Source organism: Canis lupus, chromosome 2 (assembly GCF_003254725.2).
Source record: "Canis lupus dingo isolate Sandy chromosome 2, ASM325472v2, whole genome shotgun sequence".
Classification (NCBI taxonomy): domain Eukaryota; kingdom Metazoa; phylum Chordata; class Mammalia; order Carnivora; family Canidae; genus Canis; species Canis lupus.
In genome coordinates this window covers 47097977-47123379 of record NC_064244.1, presented here as the reverse complement: position 1 = coordinate 47123379, position 25403 = coordinate 47097977, and the positions used below count along the sequence as shown (strand labels likewise).

At 39.6% G+C, this 25403-nt stretch overlaps 2 long non-coding RNA genes across 47 annotated transcripts in view; one reads left to right on the top strand and one right to left on the bottom strand.

The window, feature by feature from the left end:
* LOC112660539 (uncharacterized) overlaps nt 1–25403 on the bottom strand; it is a 270043-nt gene that overhangs the window by 116413 nt on the left and 128227 nt on the right. For 38 of the 44 annotated variants that reach the window (XR_007406630.1, XR_007406653.1, XR_007406657.1 and 35 more), the window contains one exon: nt 15135–15198. This is a non-coding gene — a long non-coding RNA (uncharacterized LOC112660539). The remainder of the gene's footprint in view (nt 1–15134; nt 15199–25403) is intronic. The other 6 variants (XR_004813520.2, XR_004813527.2, XR_007406666.1 and 3 more) reach the window with 1 other exon arrangement.
* Nucleotides 19193–25403, top strand: part of LOC112660541 (uncharacterized) — a 35061-nt gene continuing 28850 nt past the window's right edge. For all 3 annotated transcript variants that reach the window (XR_003137039.3, XR_003137036.3, XR_003137038.3), the window contains exons 1-2: nt 19193–19537; nt 19623–19711. This is a non-coding gene — a long non-coding RNA (uncharacterized LOC112660541). The remainder of the gene's footprint in view (nt 19538–19622; nt 19712–25403) is intronic.

Below are 25403 nucleotides of genomic sequence, written 5' to 3'. Positions count from 1 at the left end.
CATGGCAGGACCAGTGTTTATAAAGCAGTTCTAATTTTTTTGTTGACATGTGAAATCTGAGCTGGGAAATAATGACAGATTTCACTGAGATGGAGTAGGGAGGATGGATAAGGAAGCAAAATAGGAAGCGGGAAGGTTCTCTGGTTTTCTCTACAGTCATCCTGTCAGCAACCAAATCCTGTCATTCAGTGTCTCTCATTTTGGTTCTTTCTTCCCAGAAATAAAATGGTGGTTTCAAGAAAGAGTGCCCCATACAGTCAGAGGGGACACACTGGGGTGTGCTGGGTGGTCCTGAAAGGCTTCCTACTGGCATTTCTCAAGGGCTAGTCCTGCCTTTTCTGAGAGGATTCCCTCATTTCTCTGCTCAGGGATAATGTACTGTGACTTCCATTTAACACGTATTTGCAGAGGACAGGTATTAACTAAAGTAAAATCTTTTTGATGGAAAGTTTCTTAACCATTAGGCACAGCAACCAGGGCCAGACCCAATCAGCTGCTCTGTTCCTCATGGATGCTCTAATCTTTTTTTAAAAGATTTATTTATTTGAGAAAGAGAGAGTGAGGGGAGGAGGGGCAGAGGGAGAGAATCTTTAAGCAGACTCCCTGCTGAGCGTGGAGGCTGACTTAGGGCTCAATCTCACAAACCATGAGATCATGATCCTGAGATCATGATCTGAGCCAAAACTAAGAGTTGGACGCTTAACTAACTGAGCCACTCAGGCATCCCATTCTCATCTTTTTCACTTTGGCTTTTCAAGGCTATTCTCAATCTCCCTTTCTATAACCCTTTGCCACTTAGCTCAAGGCATAGCTTAGACTGTGGCTCATGATTAAAAACAAATACTACACTGAACAGTAACGGATAATGGAAAAAATTATAATATAGATTCCCCAACTGTTTAACTTTGAAATCTAGATATGAATTATTCTGGAGTCCAGAGGCCAACACATCCCACAGCATCCACCTTGGGTCTCTATCCTCACCTCCTGGTCTGCAACCTTTTTTCTGGGGTCTGATTACCATCCTTCACGAAGACAGACTTTAGATGTCCTCCTTATCTGAAGTTCAAGCCACAGCATGTGAGTACCCATAAGAGATGGTTAAAGAAGGCCTATATTCCCTCCCATAAACATAATCTGCTGGGATAAATTCAACCCAGAATAAAACAATCTTTTGTATAGTAGAGCTGGATCTTTCCTGGGGATCGGGTTCTACAGTCAGTGTGAAGGCAAAAACCTGTATAAGAAATTAACTTCGGAAACCACTTGGCAGAGAGCCACATTGCCAATAGCAGCACCTTTGTCAGAAAGCCTAGCAGAGCCTGGCTGGCCCATCAAGTCTGGAAGAGGTTACCATCCCCTCAGCAGAACACCATATGAAGTAGCTGTTCTGGGTTTAAGGTTGAGTTTAACTTCACAATTCCATTTATCGTGATGAGATGCTTAGAGCGCTTAAGGCAGAGGGACTGAGAACCAGGTAGAGAGTCTCCGTTCCTGCCCTCTCCTGGGGCAGAAGTGTCCACACTTTTTAACTAGTTTCTCATTCTCTCCCTGTGTCCATTTTTCCCTCCTTCTATGTCTAGGGGTCTACAGGTAGAATCCTGTGGATTTCATGCAAGCCTGATCGGATGGCCTCAACATTATTTTGCAAAGCAGTTTAGCATCTCACTGTGGAGAACTCTAGTTCCGGAAATAGTATATTTAGGTTTATCTTTGCAGGACCAAAAACTCCATCAAAGTGCATTGTTTTCCCTTCAAAATATAGACATAAACTTTAAAGGTAAATTCAAACAATAGTCTCTAGAGAAAGGGTAAGTCTGCAGGCAACTTTGAAATGTGGCCCCTTGGCACATTGCAGGTTTTGGCCATGGAGATGTAAGCAGAGATTAGTTCTTACCCCATCCTGAGTACCTAGAACAGCACCCTCTCCTGACAGTGTTACTATTTGGAAACCCTGATGGTTCTCTTTGTTCTGTCTCAAATGTGCCTCACGCAAACCCGGCTCTGAACCTTCATGCAGACCGTGTGACCTGTTTGGAATGCTTCTCCTATCTAGTCCCTCATCCCTTTCCCTCCTCCTCCACTGAGACTTCCAACCTCCAACTCCTAGATCAGGACCCCTGAGCCACTCATGATCACAGTCTTTAGTGCTCTCTCCCCATCTCAATTATTGTACCATAAAATGTCTTTATGTTCAGGACTATTAAGTATGTCCTATGTATGTGGCAGACACTGTTCTGGGAATTATTGGTATATTAACATATTTACTCCTCACAATAAGCTTTTAAGATAGGCACTATTATTATCCTCATCTTTTAGATGAGGAAACAGAGCACAGACAGGTTATGTAAATTTCCCAAGTTCACATGGCTAGTTAATGATAGAGCCAGGATTCAGACCCAGAAGGTATGATGCCAAAGCCTATACTTTCAAAGATTTTATTCTTTTAAAGTAATCTCTATACCCAACATGGGGCTGGAGATCAAGAGTCACATGCTTTACTGACTGAACCAGCCAGGTGCCCCTAAAGCCTGTACTTTCAATCACTGTGTTTTACTGTCTCCCATTTGGTACTATACGTATGGACTCTATTTCTACCTGTCTTTTTATATGACATTCCCTTTCTCTCACTTTCTTTATAACTTCCTTCAGGGCAGGAATCATGATATATATATTTATTTATTTTCATAGCACTAAGAATTGTGCCTTGCATCAAATAGGAACTCAATAAATATTTGTTGGGTGATAAAATGGCAAAAATCAAAATATAGATCTTTATATGATTCTCTAGGTATGTTTTAGGCTTACTAAAAGACTTCCATTGGTTCTCATGAACACAGTAATAACAGCTTACAAAATACTGAAATAGGATTTGATTCTTAAGACACTCCTATGATGTGAATGGAGCAGATGCAGTATTATGCCTATTTTACAGCTGGGAAAACTGAGGCAGACACAAAGATGCCCTGCCTCCTCCATCACATTTAACAATGAGAAGGATCTGAGGCTCTTGATTTTCAGTCCTACACTATTCCACTTCAGATTTTGCTCAAGTCTGGCACAGTCAAATGCAGCCCATGTTTTGGCTCTGGGTGTATACACTAATAAAGCTAGATGTTCTACTATAAGTGGATAGAAATGGTAGCCCTGGAAAGATGTGCTGGGGCAAGGGAGGGGAAGGACACATTGCATTCACATGGTAGACCCAGTCTAAGAGGAAGACAATACCTTCATAACAATTATGAAGACAAGTTTCAATTAATGCTATGTTATCCAGTGGTATTTTCATCCATTACTGAAAATCAAGAGGTGGGAAGTGGGCAAATATAAAAAAACGTAGGAAATAATTCTTGAGAAAGGAAATAAAAAAGGAGGAATCAGTTACAGGAAGGTTTCCAGAATGTAAATTAGAGATTTTTTTTTCCTTTGGAGAGATAAGGTAAAAAGAGGAAATATTTGTTCTAACAAGTGAAAATTCAAATCAAAGCCAGAATTTGAGCTGGCAGGCCTTGTTTGGAAACTCCTTTTGTTTATAATGTAGGTTTTTCCCCTTTATGAAGCAGATGCTTATGCACGCATTACCAGTGTTGTCAATAATACTGTAACATTTGCCTTCCATCCCTTTGTTGCTCAGGGAACATGTTGGGTTTCCGCACATTTAGCTTTGCCATTTACTTCACAAATCGCAGCTGTGTAGTGCTACAACTAAGTCGATTTTACTGAGAATAAAAATTGAAAAAAAATTCTCCTAACAACCTTTCCAGTAATCATAGGCCTGAAATACTTTGGAGTGGATTTTTTTTTTTAACAACTTGGTTTCAGTACAATGATGCTTCAATAAGAATCTTCCTGCAAATTTAATTCAAAAGGGAAAGCTTTGTTGTTATTAAACACAATGGCAGTTTGTACATCTCCACATCATTATGTTGCTTCTCATTATGGTAATTCATTTGCTTCTGCTTTGTATGGATATCAAATAAAAATCACTTTCGCTCCTGGCAAGTGATTGACATTACGGAGACACTCTGGGAACCCAGCTAAGCGGTGCTTGGTGTCATAGCAAACACAATTAGCAAAATGGCATCCAGAGTGGCTTTATGGAGTTGCCCTGTGGTGAGTCTCTGCGTTTTCTATTTAGCAGGGCTGTAGGTTACTAGGCTTTGCTGTGTGCCATCTCTGTTTTCATCTTTGTACCATTTTCTATGCAAGTGGAACAGCGTGAAGACTTTGCGTGAATTTTACTTTCTCTCTCTCTCTCTCTCTCTTTTTTTTTTTTTTTTTTTCTGAATGGCTCTTCCTCAGGATTTGCTGGGCTTGGAGAGTACTCTGCTTTCTTAGGAGCCCACATTTCTCTATAGAAGGGTCAGTGATAGTTCCACCAAACATCCACTCTGATATCCCTGTGGATTTCTTTTTCTCATTTTTTCTGTTGCTCTCTCTTGCCACTTGTCGACTATTTGAGAGATACTGAGTTTTGCATGAAGTTAAAAAATAACTTTAAAGGTCATTACTAATTACCTTTATATTGAAAAAGAAAACAATTTATACTCTTCTGTGGGTAACTCTGAGGAGAGGCCTCAACTATGGCTTGAGGTCCCTCAGTCAATGATTATCATAAATGGGATTGACAGCACCTCCTGCCTTTTTGAGCTGAAAGACAGGCACAGCTTTTGGTCGAGCCATGAAGTGAAAGATCTAGATTGAGTTGGAGTGCCCTCCAGCCCTGTGTCCTCCAGAGCCACTGCCAGGGCTTTCCAGATCAACATAACTCACACCATGATGGAAGTATAAAATGTGCTTTCTGGAAGGGCCATAAAGGTCTCAGAAACCCAGCAGAATGTGGGAGGAAGAGAGATGGCAAGAATCTGTCCTCCTGTCCTACCTAATGGAAGGACTGCAAGACCTATGCCTCTGGATGCTCTTTTTCCCCAACTCTATTTCCTTCCATCCCCTCTCTTTGGAATTTCCTAGTTCGGTGCCTCCAGCCCCTTCCTGGAGCAATTTTTACTCCTCTTCCACATAAGAGAAGAATGTCCAGGCCTGTCCACTCAACATCCTTTATATTTCACACCCTTGAGAGCCTCGGGCTTTGAGTGGATGACATGGCATCTCTTCCTCTTTTGTTCATTGCCAGTCACATGGGCCCCTGCCCCATAAGTTGAGGTCACTGGGCTTCCAAGTTAGTCTTCCCAGGAGCAAGAACTTCCTCACTAATATTCCTAATAATCCAGCCCAACCTGCCAAGTCTAGCATTGATGTTTTTGACGTTCATACTGTTTAGTTTTAGAAGGAGAAGCTTATTTTTCTTGTTAGCATGACTTTGACCTTTTTCACTTTAAAATCATAACCCCTGGCTTTTCTGTACTAGGAAACATTTGACATTTTCATGGTTTATTTAACAAGGGTCACCATGCTATTTCTAAATGGCTTTCTCTTTCTCATCCAATGGTACCAATACTGATTATATTATTTATTATCTCAAATCTTCTTTTACCTCCTATAGAAAGTCAACATGGGTTCCAGTTTATCAAATCCTAATGGTGTCAACTTTTATTTTTTATTATTTTTAAAAGATTTTATTTATTCATGAGAGATACAGAGAGAGGCAGAGATACAGGCAGAGGGAGAAGCAGGATCCCTGTGGGGAGCCCAATGTGGGACTTGATCCTGGGACCCAGGCATCCTTGGTGTCAACTTTTAAACTTCAATATAAAAATGAAATGTTGGGGGATGCCCAGGTGGCTCAGTGGTTGAGCATCTGCCTTTGGCTCAGGGCGTGATCCCGGATTCCCAGGATAGAGTCCCACATCAGGCTTCTTGCATGGAGCCTGCTTCTCCCTCTGCCTGTGTCTCTGCCTCTCTTCCTGTGTCTCTCATGAATAAATACATAAAATCTTTGAAAAAAATAAAAATGAAATGTTGAAATGGCATCGGAGGGCAACTATTTATCCCTGACATTCCCCTATCCCTACTGGCAGAGAAATCTATGAAACACGTTGTGCATTTCCAAGGGAGAAGAGCATAAGGATTGGAGATAGGATTTAAAAATTATTTTTAATTTGTAATTTTTAAAAAAGATTTTATTTATTTATTTATTTATTTATTTATTTATTTATTTGACACAGAGAGAGAGTGAGAGAGCACAAGCAGGGGGAGGAGCAGAGTGAAAGGAAGAAGCAGACTCCCCACTGAGCAGCGAGCTCGACGTAGGACTTGATCGCAGGATCTGGGGATCATGACCTGAACTGAAGGCAGATGCTCAGCTGATTGAGCCACCCAAGCACATAAGAAGATAACTTTTATCAATTCTTGATAGACCTGCATGCAGTTCTTGTCACCATTTTGAGTTTTGAGGCTCTTTTGTATCAGGGGTTGAGATTTCTCTAAGCTATGAAGAAGGAAGTGTCTTACAGATGATACTGGACATAAACAGCAATCCTCACTTGAGGTCTCGTGTTGCTGAGAGTGCTGGGGTGCCAATATGGACCTCAGGCTATCTCTTTTTTGGTACAAACATTATTTGTACATTGTAAAAATAAATTTGAATTTCTATAAAGCAGCCTTCTTAAAAAATATTAAATAGGAATTGAAATTTTCGCATGCATGCCCTTTATACCTCTCACATGCATCCATTTCTCTCTGTGCCCAGTGCACTTCCAATCTCCACTTATTTTTGCTGCCACCACACTAATTTAGGCCATCACTGTTCTTCCCTGGATTAATGCCTTTAGTCTTTCCCCTCAAATATTTTTCTCACATGTCTTTTACAGAGATTATTCTAAGAAGAGTATTGCATCATGGTACATGGTTGTTTAAAGTCCTTTAAGCTCTATGGTTGCTCATCAGATGAATTTCAAACCTTTTCAGCAAGAAATAATTCTTAAGATCATGAGGGCCGAAAACATGTCTATCTTCTCATGTCATGTGTTTTTGAGCGCAGCACATGAACTATGAAATAGGAGGACTTAGTAAATTTTTACTAAATCCAAAGTAACTCCAAAGTAACTTTAGCTCTCTCGGGGTGACTCCCTTACAGAAAGTGACTCAAGCATCCAAGTCATTTATATCTGGAAAATTTAATTTCTACAGCCACTGTGGCAGAGGAAAAGAGAGATGGAGTGTTGTGCAAGCACTTTTCACTATCTCAACCAAGAAGACCACATGGAGAGCCCACTGGCCAGACTAGAGGGATGGTCCCTAGCCTAACTACAAGGGAGTCTGGGAAATGTTATCGTCTTGCTTGCCCAGGAAGAGGAAAATGAAGTAGAACCTGGGGACTATGTAGCATTGTCTCTGTCACAGAGTTAATTAGGAATGAACAACCCAGACTTTTGGGAAATGTGCAGTCTGTATTGTGATAGTCCAATCTGAGCCATGGAGGTTGGATTTCAACTTGTGAGTGGGTGTGAATGATTCCCCTAAAGGCCCTGGCTATTTCTATCATCAGTCATGCTGGTAAAAGAAGAAAAGGCCTTGAATTTGGGGTAGAAAAGGACCATTTTCACTATCTGCTTCAGAGGTCATTACCTATGACTATGGGGTAAAGTGGTCTAGAGATTCTCATTAAAGGTGGTAGAAAGAAGGGTACAAGATGGGTCAATCTCACCATTACACTGCAGTCACCTGATATCAGGCAAGGCACTCTGAAGTTGGCTTTAGGGTTTGTGAGCATTAGGAGCTACAACAGCAATGGAAGAATAGATCATTCTGAGCACTCACTTCTATATATGCCAAACTTTTACTCTATCTTTGGCTAACACCACTGACTGATCTTGGCTGTGCCTGTAAGGCAAAGAGAACAGTGGTCATACTCAGATCTGTGCACAGTGCACAGCATGAGGTGGTACATTCTGTGATGACATAGGAGACATGAAGGCTCTGGTATTGAATGGTTTCCAGGCCAGAGTGAGTAAAAGGCCAAAGCAATGGCTAGAACTGATTTGTAAAACATGCAAGAATGGTCTAAAGAATCCCAGTGGTTACTATTTCTTGGATTGAGGGATAACCTACAGAACGTTCTGTCTTCCTTTCACTACAGCATTTGAGAGCCTGGAGTCACTATGGGGGAAGACTTGAAAAGAAATATGACCTTAGTTTGTAACTTGGTTGGTAAAGTGGGACATTTAAGTTACAACTACAGGGCACATGAGTACTTCACAGCCTGTGCTGACATACATTAGCCCTGACTTCGCTCCTCTGATAATATAAATTACACTTAGGAAAACAGATAGAAGAGCACTTTGCAAGAAAAGTTAAATAATGTTATTCATCATGGTTAATGATAAATAGTACCCACAACAAGAATGACAGCAAACTTGCCATGACAATAACAAACACTGCAAACTTATTTGTTCTTGATATTTTCTGGATGCCCACTTCTCTTATTTTAATCTTTGTTTTGCTTTTAAAATTATCCCACTCATTTTAGTGTCAACTTTAGTTGCTGCATTCATCAACTTGGAAAGCCTGCAGCCTTGGACAAAAGTGTCATTTGATGTGTTTGATATATTCAGCTCTACATCAGTAATCTATTTGCAAAATTGTCCAATTTGAAAGTGACACATTTGATTCACTTGACTTTCCTTTCTCTAGCACAGTAAAATTTGAAGGAATTCAAGAGATGCCGGGCACTAGTCACCAAGGAGAAAGGACAATAAAGGGATGTGTAAAGTACTCCAGAGAAAATTGTTGTGTGTCATTAGTAGTTGAACAAAATAAAGAGCCCTCTGAAGTTGAGCTTCTCTAAATAAAAGACAATGACATCTGGAGGGGAATGAGATCTGTTTAAGTTTGTTTGTTTGTTTGTTTCTTTTTTTTTTTTTTAGGCTCCACGCCCAGCATGGAGTCCAACAACAGGGCTCAAACTCATGACTGTGAGATCAAGTCCTGCGCAGAGATCAGGAATGGGATCCTCAACTGACTAAGCCACCCAGGCATCCCTCTTAAGTTTTTGATGTTAAACAGCTGACTCAAATTTTTCAACTTTTTCACATAATTGATTCTAATTGCTTAAGTATGCTTATTCATTGTAGGAAATTTAAGAGTACATTTAACATAAAAGTATAGAAAAACAAACAAAAATAATTACTCACAATCCTGCCATCAAAGAGAACTATTATTGTAACTTTGGTATAATTCTTTTTATTTTTTTTGCAATGTGTACGTACATTGCTATTGTTGCAAAAAGGAAATAATGTTTTACCTAAAATGGAAATCCTTATTTTAAGAAGCATGGTTGCAGGCTGAACTCCCACTGGAAATTCATGATCTAATGTTGCTCGATATCCACTGATCTCTCTAGTGTAAAGCATTATCAAACTTAAAGGCGACCCCGTCTTAGCTTCAAAAAAGCTTATTAGGATCTGAGGAAGGAATTAAGGCAAATACATGATCAGTTAGATCAAGGAGTACTTACTGAGTAATTGTGATATGACTGTGTCAGGTGACAAACTGTGGATATGAATGAATAAATACATGGATCCTGCCTTCAAAGTCCTTATAGTCTCACAGAAGACACAGGACGTGCCTTACACATGATATAGTAAGTAAAGATCCTAACCATCCTTACAAACCATAAGTACCGCAGGAGCTCAGAGGAGGGAGCAATCATCACTGGCTGATGCCATAAGGAGCACTTTATTGGAGAGGCGATTTGTGAGCTGAATCCTTTTAGGACAGAGGGGATTTGGAAAGAAAACAGTGAATGAGGTGAATGAGGTGACGGAGCCCCTCAGCCAAATGCCCCCAGGGCAGCCTCGCAGGGGGCTGTGGACCAGGACGAGGTGGGGAGAACAGGCTAGCCTGGATGGTGAGAACCTAGAGAAGGGAGTTTCAGTCAAGATCGTCCAAGGTCAATGTTTCTTCTCTATTGTCCACCCCCAGGTTCCAGAAGAATGCGTTTCTTTTTTGAACCTGGATCCCAGCAGATTTCACTAGTGAACTCTTCTTTCTAATATAGCCTTATTTCTTAAAAGGAACAGAATGATTTTCTTTCAGAATGTTTCATGGACTCACTGAGGCCCATAAGGAACCACAAGGATCGTTGAAGTCTAGTCCCTTTTGACTTGCAATATTTTTTCTTTCCTTATATAAGTTAATTCCAGTAAATGGAACACCTAGTGATACTCAGTTATCAAAGACTTGGTTTTTTTTTAGCCGATTCAGAAGACAGACTCACACCATTATAAACATGTGATGAGAACACATGACTGGAACTCTTCTAGAATGAACAGTAAGGAAGAGCAGGGATGTTAGATTTCATCACTGTTCAGCTGTGTGACCTTGAATAAATTACTTAATGTCTTTGGGCTTCAGCTTTCTTACTGGCAAGCTGGAGCAGGGGGAAGGGGGATGGGGGGAGATCCCCCCTCCCATCCTTGCCTGGGGTTAGTGTGAGAATTAACTGAGATACATATGTAATAAGATTTCTAGGGTGAGAAATGTGCTTAGTTACTGCTAGCAAGTACTATTACAGAGAATAGGGAGCTGACTTTCTCGAGGCCTGCTCTGGGGTTACCTAAGGATTAGAACCGGCTGTAACGTGTGGCAGTTTGAATGTGCTGCAGATGCTTTAAATGGTGTTTGGGACGGAATTGACATAACCTCTTAATGACTAAGCATTAAGCTCGTGAACATAAACACCCTGAATTCAGAACCTATTAGATGGTCAAGGAAACTCAACCACTTTCAAAGCATTTAAAAAAAAAATCTTTTAGTATGAGAAGTGTTTATTTTTCATCTTCATGATTACAATAGGGAGACATTTTGAGGTTACACCCTAATGAGAATTTATAGCATTTGTTTATGTGGCAGATTAAGGGAAGATTTTTAAAAAGTACCTGTTAGATAGTAGATTAATTTTTTGGAAATTTAAAACTTACTATGTGCTATTATTCAGACCAAAGACCAGTCCACCAAGGCAGAGGTGAACTGCAGAATTGTATTTTCTGGACTCTGTGCCTTTGGAGAAGCTCTTCTATTTGCCTGGATACCATCTGCATTGCTACCAAATTTTTGCAAAGATATGGCTAACTTCTGTTTATTTTTCAGGGGGCTTTTCTGCTTCCCCAAATCTTGGTTTAGCGTCTTATCCTACCTGTCTTTACAGCATTTAATCCCTTCATAGTGTTCCCCTTTCACATTTATGGAAGCTAAATAGTGGGAATGTGGCTGAACAGTATAAACTGTTTATACACTTATACTCTAAATATTTAGTAAAAAAGGCTTTTAGCTAAAAAAAAAGGATGCTCTTCTCCCCAAAGATCCAGGTGTCTCTTAGCTTTTAGTAAAATGTAACTTCTGCAGCTTAAAAATAGGTAAGATCAAAATGTTCCAGGCAGTTTCATCAAGCCTTATTCCTATTTCTTCAGAAGTCAGCTTTTTGAGTCCAACAGCAGTACAGGTTCCAGATGGTCTGTATGATTCAAGTAACTCATGCGCATCATACAACAAAACCTAAAAAACGTATTTGAAAACGTGTTCTATGGACCTTACCCAGAAACCCTTTGGCCAGACCAAGTCTGATGATTTAGATTTCTTTCTCCACTGCTGAAGTCAACAATGCCCACTTATCAACCACTACAGCGGGAGTAGGAAAGGTGCTTCCATGGGCTCTGTGGGTTCCTTATGGGTCTGTGGGTTCCAAGAGGGGAGGGGCTGTACTATGTCTAGATCCTCTGAGCTCAGTACAAGGCCTATTACACAGGAGGGGCTCACAGATATTTGCTGAATGAAAGAATGGAGACTCCTCAGTAAGGGCTGGGGTGGTCCTCTAAATCTAAGCCCAAATTATTAGAAGCTGAGAGCTGACTTCCTCTTTCTCTTTTAAAGTTAGGAAAGGTTCAGGCTTGGGATATTATCATCACTCAGTCGCTTCTCTTGGAGGGGAGGACATCTGTCTGCCCTGCCCAGAAGAGATTTGGCTAAGAAACTCTTTTTAATGCTACCGAGGAAAACAAACACACACACACACACATATAAAAACGGTTCCTTCTGTATCAGAACTATACTTTAGGTTTAAGACCTTCTGAGATTGTCCTTTTTTCCTTAGAGAAAAGGTGCTTAATTTTTATCAGATTCTCAGATTCTATGACCCGCAAAGGGATAAGAATAATTGCCTCAGAGCCTTCCTTAAAATGGGCTCAGAGGGATCCCTTTTGATATTGTCACCAGGTAAAAAACAGTGAAGATGCCACTGTTGGAATATTTTATTTTCCTCCACGGGCCAGTGCCATCTCTGTGCCTGTTTGCCTTGCCAAAGAGAGGTCTGGTGGATGTAAATTAACTTTCTTCTTAATTTTATAGTAGAGGTCAATGGCCTGCTTACTTGTCCTGCTTCACCTCCCCCCTTCTAATAACTTCCCTACTCACAAGTGAGAATTAGGATTCTTATTTTTATCACATAGAAGCTTGATGCTTCAGCAACTGAACTACCCTTTCAAAGGCTTGGTTTCTTCATATCTGAATATAATGTTCCTCTCCTCTTAGTATAATGTTCTTAGCTCACAAGGTTGTTCGTTCATTCACTTATTCACAATGGAGGGTCTACTATGTACCAGGTAGTTGTTCTGGTGGTGAATGGAACAAAGGAGTGAACATTCCAAGGGAAGGCATCAGATGACGAACAAACAGGACAACAGGATATTAGTCACTGATGACTGCTATGTAAAGAATTCAAATAGAAGGATAGAGAGTGACCGGTGGCTAGTTTAGACTGAGCCATCACGGAGTTCTTCTCTGAGGGGGTGACATTTAGGGTCTAAAGATCAAAGCAGAGGGAGTAGCAAGTGCCACAGGGCCCAGGCAGGCATGGGCTTAATGTGTCTGCAGAATGTCAGTGTGTGTGGCTGGTGGGATCCCAGAGGTTAGCAGGCTTGGCTTTGAAAGTCACTGTAAGGAGCTTGGAGTAGATTTTAAGTACAGTGGGAGCCTTTTGGAAGCGTTTTAAGCAGGGGAGTGCTGCGCTCTAAAATACTTTGTACAAGATCACTCCAGCTGCTGTGTGGAGAATAAATTGTAAAGACTGAAGGATGAAAGCAAGGAAACTAATTAGGAGGCCACGCTAGCAGGCCCAGCTCTGGATGATGGTGGCTTGGACGGGGGTGGAGGTGTACAGACAGAGAACAGTGGAGGCCTAGAGGCATGTGTGCGAAGCACCAGTGCCCATGCTCCGTGCATGGTGAGCACTCAATAAAATCTAGCTATTATCCTCCTCATCATTATTACTATTGGCTTGGTAAAATGAAATGGGACCAAGCAATGGGTCAACATAACAATAGTTTTAAGAATATTACTAAAGCTAGAGCAAAAAAAAAAAAAAAAAAAAAAAAAATAAAGCTAGAGCAAATTCGGTCAGATGGACCAAATCTTGTTTGTATACAGCAATTCTATTAATGTTATTTTCCTGATCCTGTTTTAGATGCAGTGTTTTCAATATTTTTCTCTCTGTGTTTTAAGAAGAAATCCATCATTTACTTCTTTCAGGACACACTGTTTAGTCATTTTGTAGTGAAAGAATCCTGATTATCTTCGAATGACAGATGTGAAAGAGTGAATTCTAAGTTGTGTGGAAGAGGTAATATATTGCATTGCTCTGGAATTTATTATGAGCAAGGAGTTGGAAAAAATTAGGGAGTTAACATCCAGGAAGAAAGCAAAACTTTAAAAATGACACAGACAGATTAATATATTTATGCATACATGTCATGCAGTCTGGTGCCAGAAAAGCCAAATGAAGAAGTAATGTTCTGAAAACAACTCACAATTACTGAGACTACTAAGCTTGGAGGCAGCAAAATATGAAGACTAGTGACATTCATACATCTACAGTTGCTATGGGGTTACTTAAAGTTATGAGAGAGAGAGAATGAACTATTCTTTTTCTTTTTTCCCTTTTTTCAGAGGTGAGTCTTGGGATCTATGCTTTAATAAATGCACATACCTCTTCAGCCTACCCTTATCAGGCAAACTTGTATTTACAAGCGAAATTATTCTGAGACACAGAAGTCTTAAATGAAAGACAGACATCGCAATCCCTTAAGGTCATGCTGATCTCTTCAAATGTTAGAATTCGCTAGAGTGAGGTTGGCTTTTCAGCTAAGTGACCCCATCACTTTAGAGTAATCCCTGTAATAAGTATAAATGTAGCAACACATTCCAAGAAAAACATGAAGCTCTAAGTGATATTCTACTAGGCCAGAGAGTTTGCTTTCAAAATGTGGACACCAATATTCTCTAAGCAGTGTGGTTTCTAGATATGCTAAAACAGTTATTCAGGCATCCTGAGTATCCACAGTGAGACAACAATTTTGTCAGTAAATTTTTTTCTATCTTCAAAATTCTTCTATTTGCTTTTTTTTTGTGGTGGGGGCTTTTGTATGATAAAAGTAAAAGTTTTCTGTCTATCACTAGTATAACAATATCATATAACACTATGATCATTAGAGACACCCCTTGTATATGAACAACAAAAAAAATCATCTAAAACACAAACAAAAAACAGTACTCCCAAAAGTATGCTCTGTGGATCATCAGTTCTTCAAGACATCACTTGAAAGGAATCTTAGACACAGTGACTCAGTATTTCCCTCTTTGATCTACTTGAGCCCCACATTAAGCCTGCTCTGCCACTATGTGGCATGACCTCTTCAAGGTCATGGCCAGCCACAATCTCATTAAAACAATATAAGAAAGTCAGCAGAACAAATACAGAACTACAGCTGCAGCTGGTCCCCAGGCTGTAACCCATACTTAAAATCTCTCTCCTCTAATACCCATTCTAGATTTCTTCTACCCTTGGCCGTCACTTTTGCCACTTTAGATTGCTTACCTGATGGAATAACCCAGACTTTTATCTCTGGGAGTCTGACTCCCTGGTTACAATGCCTTTGTGATGGCCATTCCACCATTACCTTCAGGAGTGGAAGCACCAAGAGATACCTCAGTGAATGTCCTGAGTCTCAGGTATATTCCTCCCTGCCCCCATTATGTAACAGTGACCCTAGCACCTCATAATAATTAAGAAAGATTTCTCCCAACAATACAATAACTCCTTCTTCTGATTGCTGGTCCACAGGCATGAAGACCCCTGCATAACTAGGTGGCAGGTGTGGGTTCAGGTTCAGTGGATCCCTTACCTTACCATGTTCCTTGGTGGAAGGATAGTCCCACTGAGAACCAGGACCTCTAATCCAGCAGAACCTAAATCACAGAAATGGGAAACACAAATATGAAGTGAGTTATTGGGAGCAATGAGGACAAGTACCAATTCTGCTTCTATCCCTTCATCCCTTAGAATCATATATTTTAGCTACTGGGGAGCAGTACCATATATCAGCTATTGGCTCAGTACATCTGAAAGAGCTCCCCAACCTGGAGGGTTTTGTCTCTGAACTTCTATCGCATCGGAATCTTTAATAGGTCATTCCAACATTCTATCAGATCTGCTGCTTCTGGATACGTTGGCCTATGGTAGGATGAATGGACCCTGTGGTCAAGTACCTTTTCCATTGACATACATCCTTTCATCAAACTCTGCAACTCTGCAAACTCTGTCCTTTCATCAAAGGCAATGTTATGCAGGATCCTGTGAAGATCAACCAGGAATTCTGAAAGTCCTCAGATAGTGGGCAGGGAAGGCAAACACCTATAGAGGAGATTTCATTTCTTTTCTCTCCAGGATGGAATGTCTCAAGACATGGAGAGTAGCACTAACATCTATATTTTTACCTAAGGTATGAGATTGCTTCTAAGTTAAGCTTTCTATTTAATTGATTAACTTGTTTATTGTTTTACAGCTACTGAATGCCTATAATGTATTAAACTTTCACATTTTATGGAAAAATATTTACATTACACAATAGATTTCTGTCCCTAACACTCAGGCTCCAATGATGACACAAGCACATTCATGTATTTTGTGCATTTTATATTTTCAAGGGTCCTGTTTTTACATCAAGTCACCCTAGGACATAGAAGATCTGATGCGCATACAACAAAGAATTTGTTTTGTTGTTGTCTGGTGGAACTAATTAAATACATGGATGGACAAACAAGTCAAATCTGTGTGCTCTTGTAATTCATCTAAGAAATCCCAAGAGACTGAGAATACTGATGTCTTAATTGCTATCAATCACCCTGGCTCTCCCAGATCTAGGTAAATAATAAGCATAATGCAAACACTTTTTGGCATATTGTTCTTAGACTGACAACCCAAAATTTTGTGTGTGTGTGTTGTATTCCTATGTCTAAAAATACCCAACAAACTTAGCACTAAGTGGATCCATTCTACAGGCGTAAAAGTAAGTAACTTTTATCATCAGTAACACTGATGATAACATGGCATTCAGGATTCAACCTGCGGAAATCAAGATGCTGGCTGTATTGTTCCCCAGAGAGACCCATGTGGGCAGGTACATGCACAGCTGTTTCACACGGGAGGTAGAATGGGTGTTGATTTAAAGATACACAACATCAAGTAGGTTTCTTTCCTGAATTCACTTTTGGGGGATTGAGTGTACAAAAGGTGTTCTCTAAGTTAAGAAGCTCCAAGCTTTACTGATCACACTGAGGCCTTTAGGGTAGAAAGTGAGGCTGGACTTATGGAGATACAGTGGTATTTCTGCTGGCCACCTTGCTTCAAACCAACTAAATTAACCTCTCTGCCTCAGTTTCCTCATCTGTAAAATGGGAACAACAATAGGAACCTTCCTCACAAGGTGGTTATAGGAATTTAATAAATTAATACACGTACAGTACTTAGAATACTACCTTGCTCATAGTAAGCATTCAGTGAGTGCAAGCTGCTATCACCACCCCCACCATCATCACAATCATTATCTTTATCTCATGTGTATCCTCCCTGGTATGAAAGTAAATTGAATTTTAATAACTATGACTCCATTTGACTTGTACTCCAACAGAATGAAGGAGTTCAGATCACCTAAAGTGATCAAGACTTCCCATAAATGATTTTTGTAATTATTAACCACTTTTCTTGTATACTTTTCTTAATACTATTCCTGAAAGAAGATTATGGGTTGAATTCCATCCTCAGAAAGATATGTTGGAAGTCTTGACTACTTTCATCTCAGAAGATAATCTTATTTAGAAATAGGGTCATTGCAGATGTAATTAGTTAACTGAAGTCATGCTGGAACAGAATGGACCCCTAATCCAATGTGACTGTGTCCTTATATATGTGTCCTTATAATTTCTTATGTCCTTAGAAATTTGGACATAAGAATGCGGAGGGATGCCTGTGTGGCTCAGTGGTTGAGCATCTGCCTTCAGCCCAGGGTGTGATCCTGGAGACCTGGGATTGAGTCCCACGTTTGGCTCCCTGCATGGAGCCTGCATCTCCCTCTGCCTGTGTGTGTCTCTCTCTCTCTCTCTCTGTCTCTCATGAATAACTAAATAAAATCTTAAAAAAAAAAAACCTCACAGGTGGAAGATAATATGAAGACACACTAGACAAGATGGCCATGTGATGATGGACACAGATTGAAATGATGCATCTCCAAGTCAGGGGATGCCAAGGATTGCTGGCAGGTACAGAAGCCTGGGAGGATTCTTTTCTACAAGTTTCAAGGTAGCATGAATTTTCTGATATCTTGATTTTGGACCTCAAGCCTCCAGAACTGTGGAACAATATATTTCTGTTGTGTTAAGCTACACAGTTTGTTGTACTTTGTTATGGTAGCCCTAGGAAATAAATACAGAAGGGAATGGGAAAAAATGCCACTGAGGGGATAACATATCATTTGGACTTAACCAAACAGGTCACTGGAAGTTTAAGGTGATGTTCAAATGTGTAAGTTGTCACGTTATGTACTCTCTGACTATTTTGACAAAATGCTACCAATCTAATCTTTTCACCCCTCTAATTCTAATCTATTTCCAAGATCTGCTTTCTGTAGGAAGATTTTCCTTGCCCTGTATAAGTGATAGGCTTATGGTCATATGTGCTTTCCTATCAGACATTTGAACACACCTCCTCAAATTCTGTGCCTTATCAGTTCATTTGTTCATTCTTTCATTCATGGGTTTTTGTTGTTTATACAAGACAGCTAAGTGCCAAAGGAACAAATACTCTGTTTAGATTGCCCAGAGTCATGACCATTCCCGCTTCTGTGGGTCTTTAGAAAAGGGGACATTCCTGGTCCTCTGTGATCTTTCCCCATCATGATTCTTCCCTTCTCTCCCTCACTCAACTCTAATATCATTTATCTTCAGAGCAAAGGCAGCCTCTCTTTGCTGTAGACATCAACTAGATTCTGCACCCCCCCCAATATAGATACTATTTTCCTACTTCTAAAAACAGCTATTGGACATATATCATTCGTCAGAGCAAGTCTAATCTTTCCACAGTTATCATCTCACATCCAGGGTAGCCAGGCCAAGATTTATTTTCAAATACTTTTGTCCTGATGACCTGGAAAATCCTTCCAGAATCACAAGTCCTATTTTTACTTTGCACAAATGACCATAGAGTCAAATTCAAAATTCCACAGATGCCTAACCTGAAAGTAATGGAAGAAAGAAGCAAAATTTATAAAAGTATCTAGAACTCATTAGCTAATTTTCTTCCCTTGAGCCATGATTGCTATCCCTCAGTTCTATAGGATGGTAAAGTTTTGTCCAAGTCAGCAGGCGTGTGTGTGTGTGTATGTGTGTGTGTGTGTGTGTGTGTTTCATAACTGTTTCCAAAAATACATTCTTTAGAAAACTTGAGGTAAGCATTACATCATTTTCTTCAGTAAAAATGAATGACCACTTATCTTCCTTATTCCACTGTGCTGTTTCATAATGCATATTAAATACAAAAGTAGCTTTAAAAATATGCAGTGTGCTTTTTCAGAGGTCTCAAGCAAGGGCATGAACAAGCGTACATGCTTATGCATCAAGCAGGATCCTGCTTTGGATATTTTTAAAAAAGAGCTGTTAGAGTAGCTTTAGTTTCTTCTGGTCCTTGATTAAATCTTGATTAAAATCAGTGCTGCAGTTGTAGAATGGGAAGCAGTCTTCTCTTTCCTTTCCCCGCTGTAGGTAACATCACTTGATTGCTTGAGACAGTTAAAGGTGCTTTGGTAGTAGAAGGACAACAAGATTAATGGGCAGGCATTTCCATAGTAACAGCAAAGCACTCTGGGAGACAGAGCCATTTGGGGGCGGAGCTACATATGCCAGGATTTCGGCTCCCATGGCAACAGCAGAATGTGGGGTGGGGATGAACAGGCTACAAAACTTAGCAAAGGTCCATTTAGTGGAGACAATATATAATCAGAGTTGTCATCTATTTTAAAACCCAAAGTTAAATAAATCAAATTTGAGACCACAAGCTGATGCAAAACATTTAAAATACACTGTATATCCACTGAAAATTTCTGAAGCATAAGCACAAACAGTTCAAGAACTATCCAATTGTGACGACTTGTTAGTTTAAAAAAATCCAATTACCAAGATTTTTGTCCCAGAGTAGTTGCAGAAAATTACACAATTAGAGCAATTTTTCTCAGCTGCTCCACTACAGGAAACTCAAGTAATTATACAAAAATAGTGTAAAATAGTTTTCACAACTGTAACTTAGATTTCTGCTTTCTTTAGAATTCTGTTTTTCTCTGTAGATAACCATCTCAGTCCAAAGTGCAAGACAGACCGCAGTGAAAAGAGAAAGCAACAGCTAAAAGACGATGAGTAAAGAAACGAGCAAAAGGTGAGTGAATGACTAAATGACTGGGAGAAGCTGACAAAATTCAGAAAGACCTAAGACCCAACATTCCAACAAAATGAGTAAAAGAAGTTTGACACAAAATCGTATTACTCCTACTTTTTTTAACCTCACAGTTAGTGTTTGAAGGTCTCTTTTGACCTACACAAAATTATAATGTATTCAGGGAGCTCACCATCCACTTAGGAATAAGCATTATTTTCTATCTAGGCTGTTTGAGTCATTCTACACATGAGAGGGAAGATTGGAAATCTGGTGAATTGGGGATAGGTTAATTACTAATCAAGTCCATTAAAGTAAATCTTTGTTTGTATCTGCACTTTATTAAGAATACTTGTTACCTGGAAATATTTAGCCAAATTTTACTGAAGGGTAACTATGAATTTGGAAAACAGATACTAATGATTCAACCCAGTTCTATTCTCTAATTGAACTTTGAGTCCAGTAGGGTTTGGATGTCAGATGTCATTTAAGCTTGTGGAGGATCTGACCCCAGTGTCTCAGAAGGAGTGATGCCTATTGCTAAGCATCCTACATCTGGAAAAGCTTTGCTCGCAGGAACATCTAAGGGATAGTCTCCCTAGCATCAGCACCATTAATCTGGGAGCTATCCTCCTTCCCTATCATCCATACAGTTAGCGTTATTGTTCTGTGATCCTGATTTCCTGTCTAGAGTTGACTGATCTAAGAATTGACACCTGAGTCCAGTTTGGCTAGTCACATTCATTACCCAAGATTTTGAGATTCTGGATTCAGAGTCGATCTTTTACCGGTGACTACAGTTGCAAGATGTGGAACTCTGGAACTGTGAGTGGCTGTTTTTTTGTTTGTTTGGTTGGTTTTTTTTTTTGTCATAAGAAGAAACCTCAAGAGAAAATAATAAAAGCACCAGAGAAGAGCAGAGACAAGAAGTGGAGACTTGATTGACATGATGTTCAAGCCCCAGTCTAGTTGTTTCTGAATTCTAGTAGAGTCTGCATGTCCTATAACTTGAATGTATCTGCTAAATAAATCTTCCTTCCCCACCTTTTTTGCTCAAGTTAGCTCAAACTGGTTTTCTACCTCTTGCAACTCAGACTCCTAACTAATATAACAGCCTGTCCCCAAATGCTCCGAAAAACACGATAAAAGGAAAAAAGTGGAACAATTACTTAGATAGAAAACATATTCTGGGAATAAAGCAGGGACTCAAGCAATTGCAAAGTTTTACTTTGCATGAAATTCAGTGGTTTGTGAAAAAGGAAAAGGGTCTCAGAAGCCACTATGACCAGAAAATCAGCGGAAGGAACAAGACCAGCTGGAGTAAAAATGCAATGAAAATCAGGTGGTGGCATCTTTTCTACTTGTAGAGGATTATAAGAATTTGAGCAGAAATCCTAATTAAAGGTTTTAGCTTTGTGTTGCCCACTATAAGATGTGCTAGATAGGCTCTTTAAAATTTCAAGGAACATTTACACAGGAGACTAGTCCAATGTCTAAATACTAAGAACTCTCAAAAAAAAAAAAAAAAAACAGAACAAAGAACATAAAGGGGAAGCTATGATTCAGGATAATTCTTCTGGACCGAAAGACTTGAGTTTCCAGGTGGAATGGGCTGACTGAGAACCCAGCACAAAAGAAGAAAAATAGATCTTCACTGAAACGTGTTACTGGGAAATTCAGAACAATTGGGGACAAAGAAAGAATCTTAAATATTTCTAGAGAAAGGAACAGAAACAGATGTTATGCAAAGTATCAGGAATCAGAACTTCTTCTGCTAACTCAAGAGCAACTGTGTGGGAACAATGCCTTTAAAACTATTTCCAACCTAGAAATCTATATTGAGCTCAACTACCAATCACATAGAAGTGTGGAATGAATATATTTTAGATATGTAAGATCTTAAAAATGTAATTCCCACATATACTTTCTAAGGAAACTATTGAAGGAGGTATTACACTCAATGAGGGAATTAAACTAATTGAAAGAAATACACGGAAAAAGGGAAGAATATAGCAGAGGTGGGACTCTGGGGGAATCCCAAGCTGATAGCTGCACACCAGGTTGAGAGGGCCACTAGTCCATATCAAAGCATTTCCAAATTCTGTTACCTTTGTCCTGAGTCCATAGCTATCCTTCCCTCCATGTAAAGATAAGTATAGGGACAACAGTAGAAATGGATTAGTTATCTACTGCTATGTAACAAATTAACACAAACATGGAGTTCTAAAACAAAACACATTTATCATCTTCCAGTCTCCAAAGGTCCAGAGTCCAGATATAGCTTTGCCGGGTGCTCTGCTCAGTCTCACACAACTATAAGCAAGGTATCAGCTACAATTGGGTTCTTTTCTAGAACTAGGGGCCCTTTCTGATTATTGGCAGATTTTAGGTGCTTGGGGTTATAGTACTGAAGTCTAGTTTTTTTTTTTTGCTGGTTGTCATCTGGGGCCACTTTAAGCTCCTAGAGGCCACCTGCAGTTTCTTACCAGATGGTCCTCTCACAATACGGCAGCTTACTTCTTAAAAACCTATAGAAGACTCTCTCCAAGAGGAACACGAAGTCTTTTATAATGTTATCTTTTCAAGGGAGTGGCTATCCCATCACCTTTGCCATATTCTATTGGCTAGAAGCAAGTCACAATTTCTGTCTACCCTCAAGAAAAGAATTCGACAAGGACATGACTCATGATGGGCCACTTAGGGTGTGTCTGTCACAGGAACTATTATTTAACTTATTAGATACAAAGTGATGACAGAACATAACTGAGATTGAAAGATAGGTGATAAGGTATTTTCTAACATGAATAGTGACATTGAAATCTGGTGTTCTTCTAATTAACACATTGATAAGAATCTTCAGATGGCTGCAATGCAAGAAAAGAAAATCTACCCAAATATGAGGAATTATATAATTATATAATATGTCCTTTCACTGCATATTATGTTGTAAGAATCACCATGTTGTCTAGCATAGAAGTAAACAATCATTTGATATTGCTGTATAATATTCCACTGCATAGAATAAGTATGGATATGCCACACTTATCTATCCACTCTATGGCTGATGAATGTTTAGTTTGTTTCTAGTTTTTGGCTTTTATGAATACCACTGTTTGTGAACACCCTTGTCCGTGGGTTTTGGTACACCTATATAACTTCTTAATCTGATAGTAACATATACATAAAAATCTAATGAAAACATAATATTTAATCGTGAAATATTGAAAGCTTCTCCTCTGACAACAGAAATGAGATACGGCTGTATGATATTGCTTTGGCATTTTACTAGTGATTCTATGCAATACAAATGCCTAGAAAAATATTTCAAAGATAAAAGGATAAGAGAGGAAAAAAAATAAACTGTCATTATTTTCAGACTGCATAATTTCTATATGGAAATTTAAAAAGTACAGATAACCTATTATGAGTAATAAATGAATTTACCAAGGTCAATATGTGAGGTCGGTTGTACTTACGTTGGCAACTAATAATTAACGTGTTTAATGTTTAGAATTGCGTCAAACAAAGGGTGTATAAGACTTGTACACAAAACCTACTAAAACATACTGAGGTAAGACCAATTATCAATTCAGATATATATCTGTACACTTAAAGATTCAATATTGGGATCCCTGGGTGGCGCAGCGGTTTGGCGCCTGCCTTTGGCCCAGGGCGCGATCCTAGAGACCCGGGATCGAATCCCACGTCAGGCTCCCGGTGCATGGAGCCTGCTTCTCCCTCTGCCTGTGTCTCTGCCTCTCTCTCCGTGTGTGACTATCATAAATAAATAAAAATTAAAAAAAAAAAAAAGAAAGATTCAATATTGTTAGGATGTCAGTTTGACTATTTGACCTATAAATTCCATACAATCCCTACCACTGGTCCTTGGTCCCAGGTCCAACCCCTGGGATGTTGGGTTTGAGAAGCTTACAAGGTGATTCTGAAGCTGATATGGAAATTCAAAGGGTCAAGAATAGGAATGACATACTTATCAAAGAGCAAAGGTGGAGGACATATACTACCAGATTTCAAAACACATTAGGAAACTATAGTAATTAAGTTAACAGGTGATAAAGGCAGGAGGATAAACAGACCAGTAAAAGAGAATACAGAGCCCAGAAATAGACCCACACACTTTGAGTCACTTCATTTAAGACAAAGGTGCCACCACTATTCAGTGGGAGAAAACAATGTCCTTACAGTAAAAGGCATGAGAAACTAGATTTTCATATAGGGGAAAAGATGAAAATTGACCCCTTTCTCACACTGTGCACAAAAATTAATCCAAGGTGGATCATAGCTTGGAAAGTAAAAGCTAAAACAATTAAGCTTTCAGAAGAAAACAGGAGAGCATGGCGAGGGGGAGGCAGATGTCTTAGAACAAAATGCATTAAACATGAAAAAAATGGATAAATTGGACTTCATTAAAATTAAGAACTTCTGTTCATCAAAAGCCATCATTAAAAACATGAAAAAGCAAGCCAAGGAACGGGAGAAGATAACTGCAATCCATACATGCAACAAAAGACTCCTTTCTCCAATAATAAAAAGTGCTCCTGTGAATAAGTCACTGGTAATCCAATCGGAGAATGAGAAAGACCTGAACAGGCACTTCATCAAAAAGATGCCTTAATAGCTACTGAGCATATGAAAAGGAACTTATCATTACAAACTAAAAAGGTATTTAACAAAATTACAAATTAAAACTGCAAAACTACAACACATTCACCAGAAGCACTAAAACAAAGCAAAACAAAACAAACTAATAAGCCAACAAAATATCCCTGATGGTTCCAAGAACTGGTAAAGCGATAGAGCCACTGGAACTTTTTTTATACTCAGCTAGTGGGAGTGCAAACTTGTACACTCTTGAAAATTTACTGGGTAGTATCTAATAAAATATATGTGTGTCCAGTGACCCAGAAATTTCCCTCATAGGAATAAGCCCAATAAAAATACGTACAGATGCACACCAAAATATTCTGAATTTGATCAAACTGATAGAGGGTTTGTTTTTATCCACTAAATGAATAATCCATGGATCTAATCAATAAAATCAGGGCTTGCTAGAAGTGACGTGAGTAAAGGGCCATGGAGAGCCTTGTGTATATTCAGAGGAAATCCTGCTGGTAGGGGGGGCAGCTGGAAATGGGCAAAGGCCTTCCCTTCTAACACTCCCCTGCTGGTTAAAGCTGGCGGGGAGTCATCATACCTTCCTGCTTCTGCTTGTGTGTGCATGTGTTTGCTTTCCTACCTCATTTGCAGTTCCCTAGATTCAGTTCACTCTCAAGGGCCTCAGCTCGTCGTTCTCATGACCCCTTCCTAATTGTCAAGTGCTCAGTCATAAGTGTGGCTTTGATGCTGGGAGACACCACCTTCCCCTCAAAATATTTCCTCCCTCTGTGACTCCAAGGAGCAAACTTCCCATGCAGAAGTGAGCGCCTCCGTAGTGGAGGACAGAGTAAAGTGGATTAACAAGAACCTGCAGGGGCCCTAAGTAACTGCACTCCACTTCAAACACCGTTTGCCCACCGAGCCCTCCTTTTACCCGTGGCCTTGTATCTAAAGATTAGGCTCCCCTAGAATATTCTGAAGTGGCTACTGAAGAATCTTGTGAAGTCAAGACACAAAGAGCCATTCTGTTCTCAGAAATGCCTACATTTATACGACTGTGAGTCTCGCACTTACATATTCT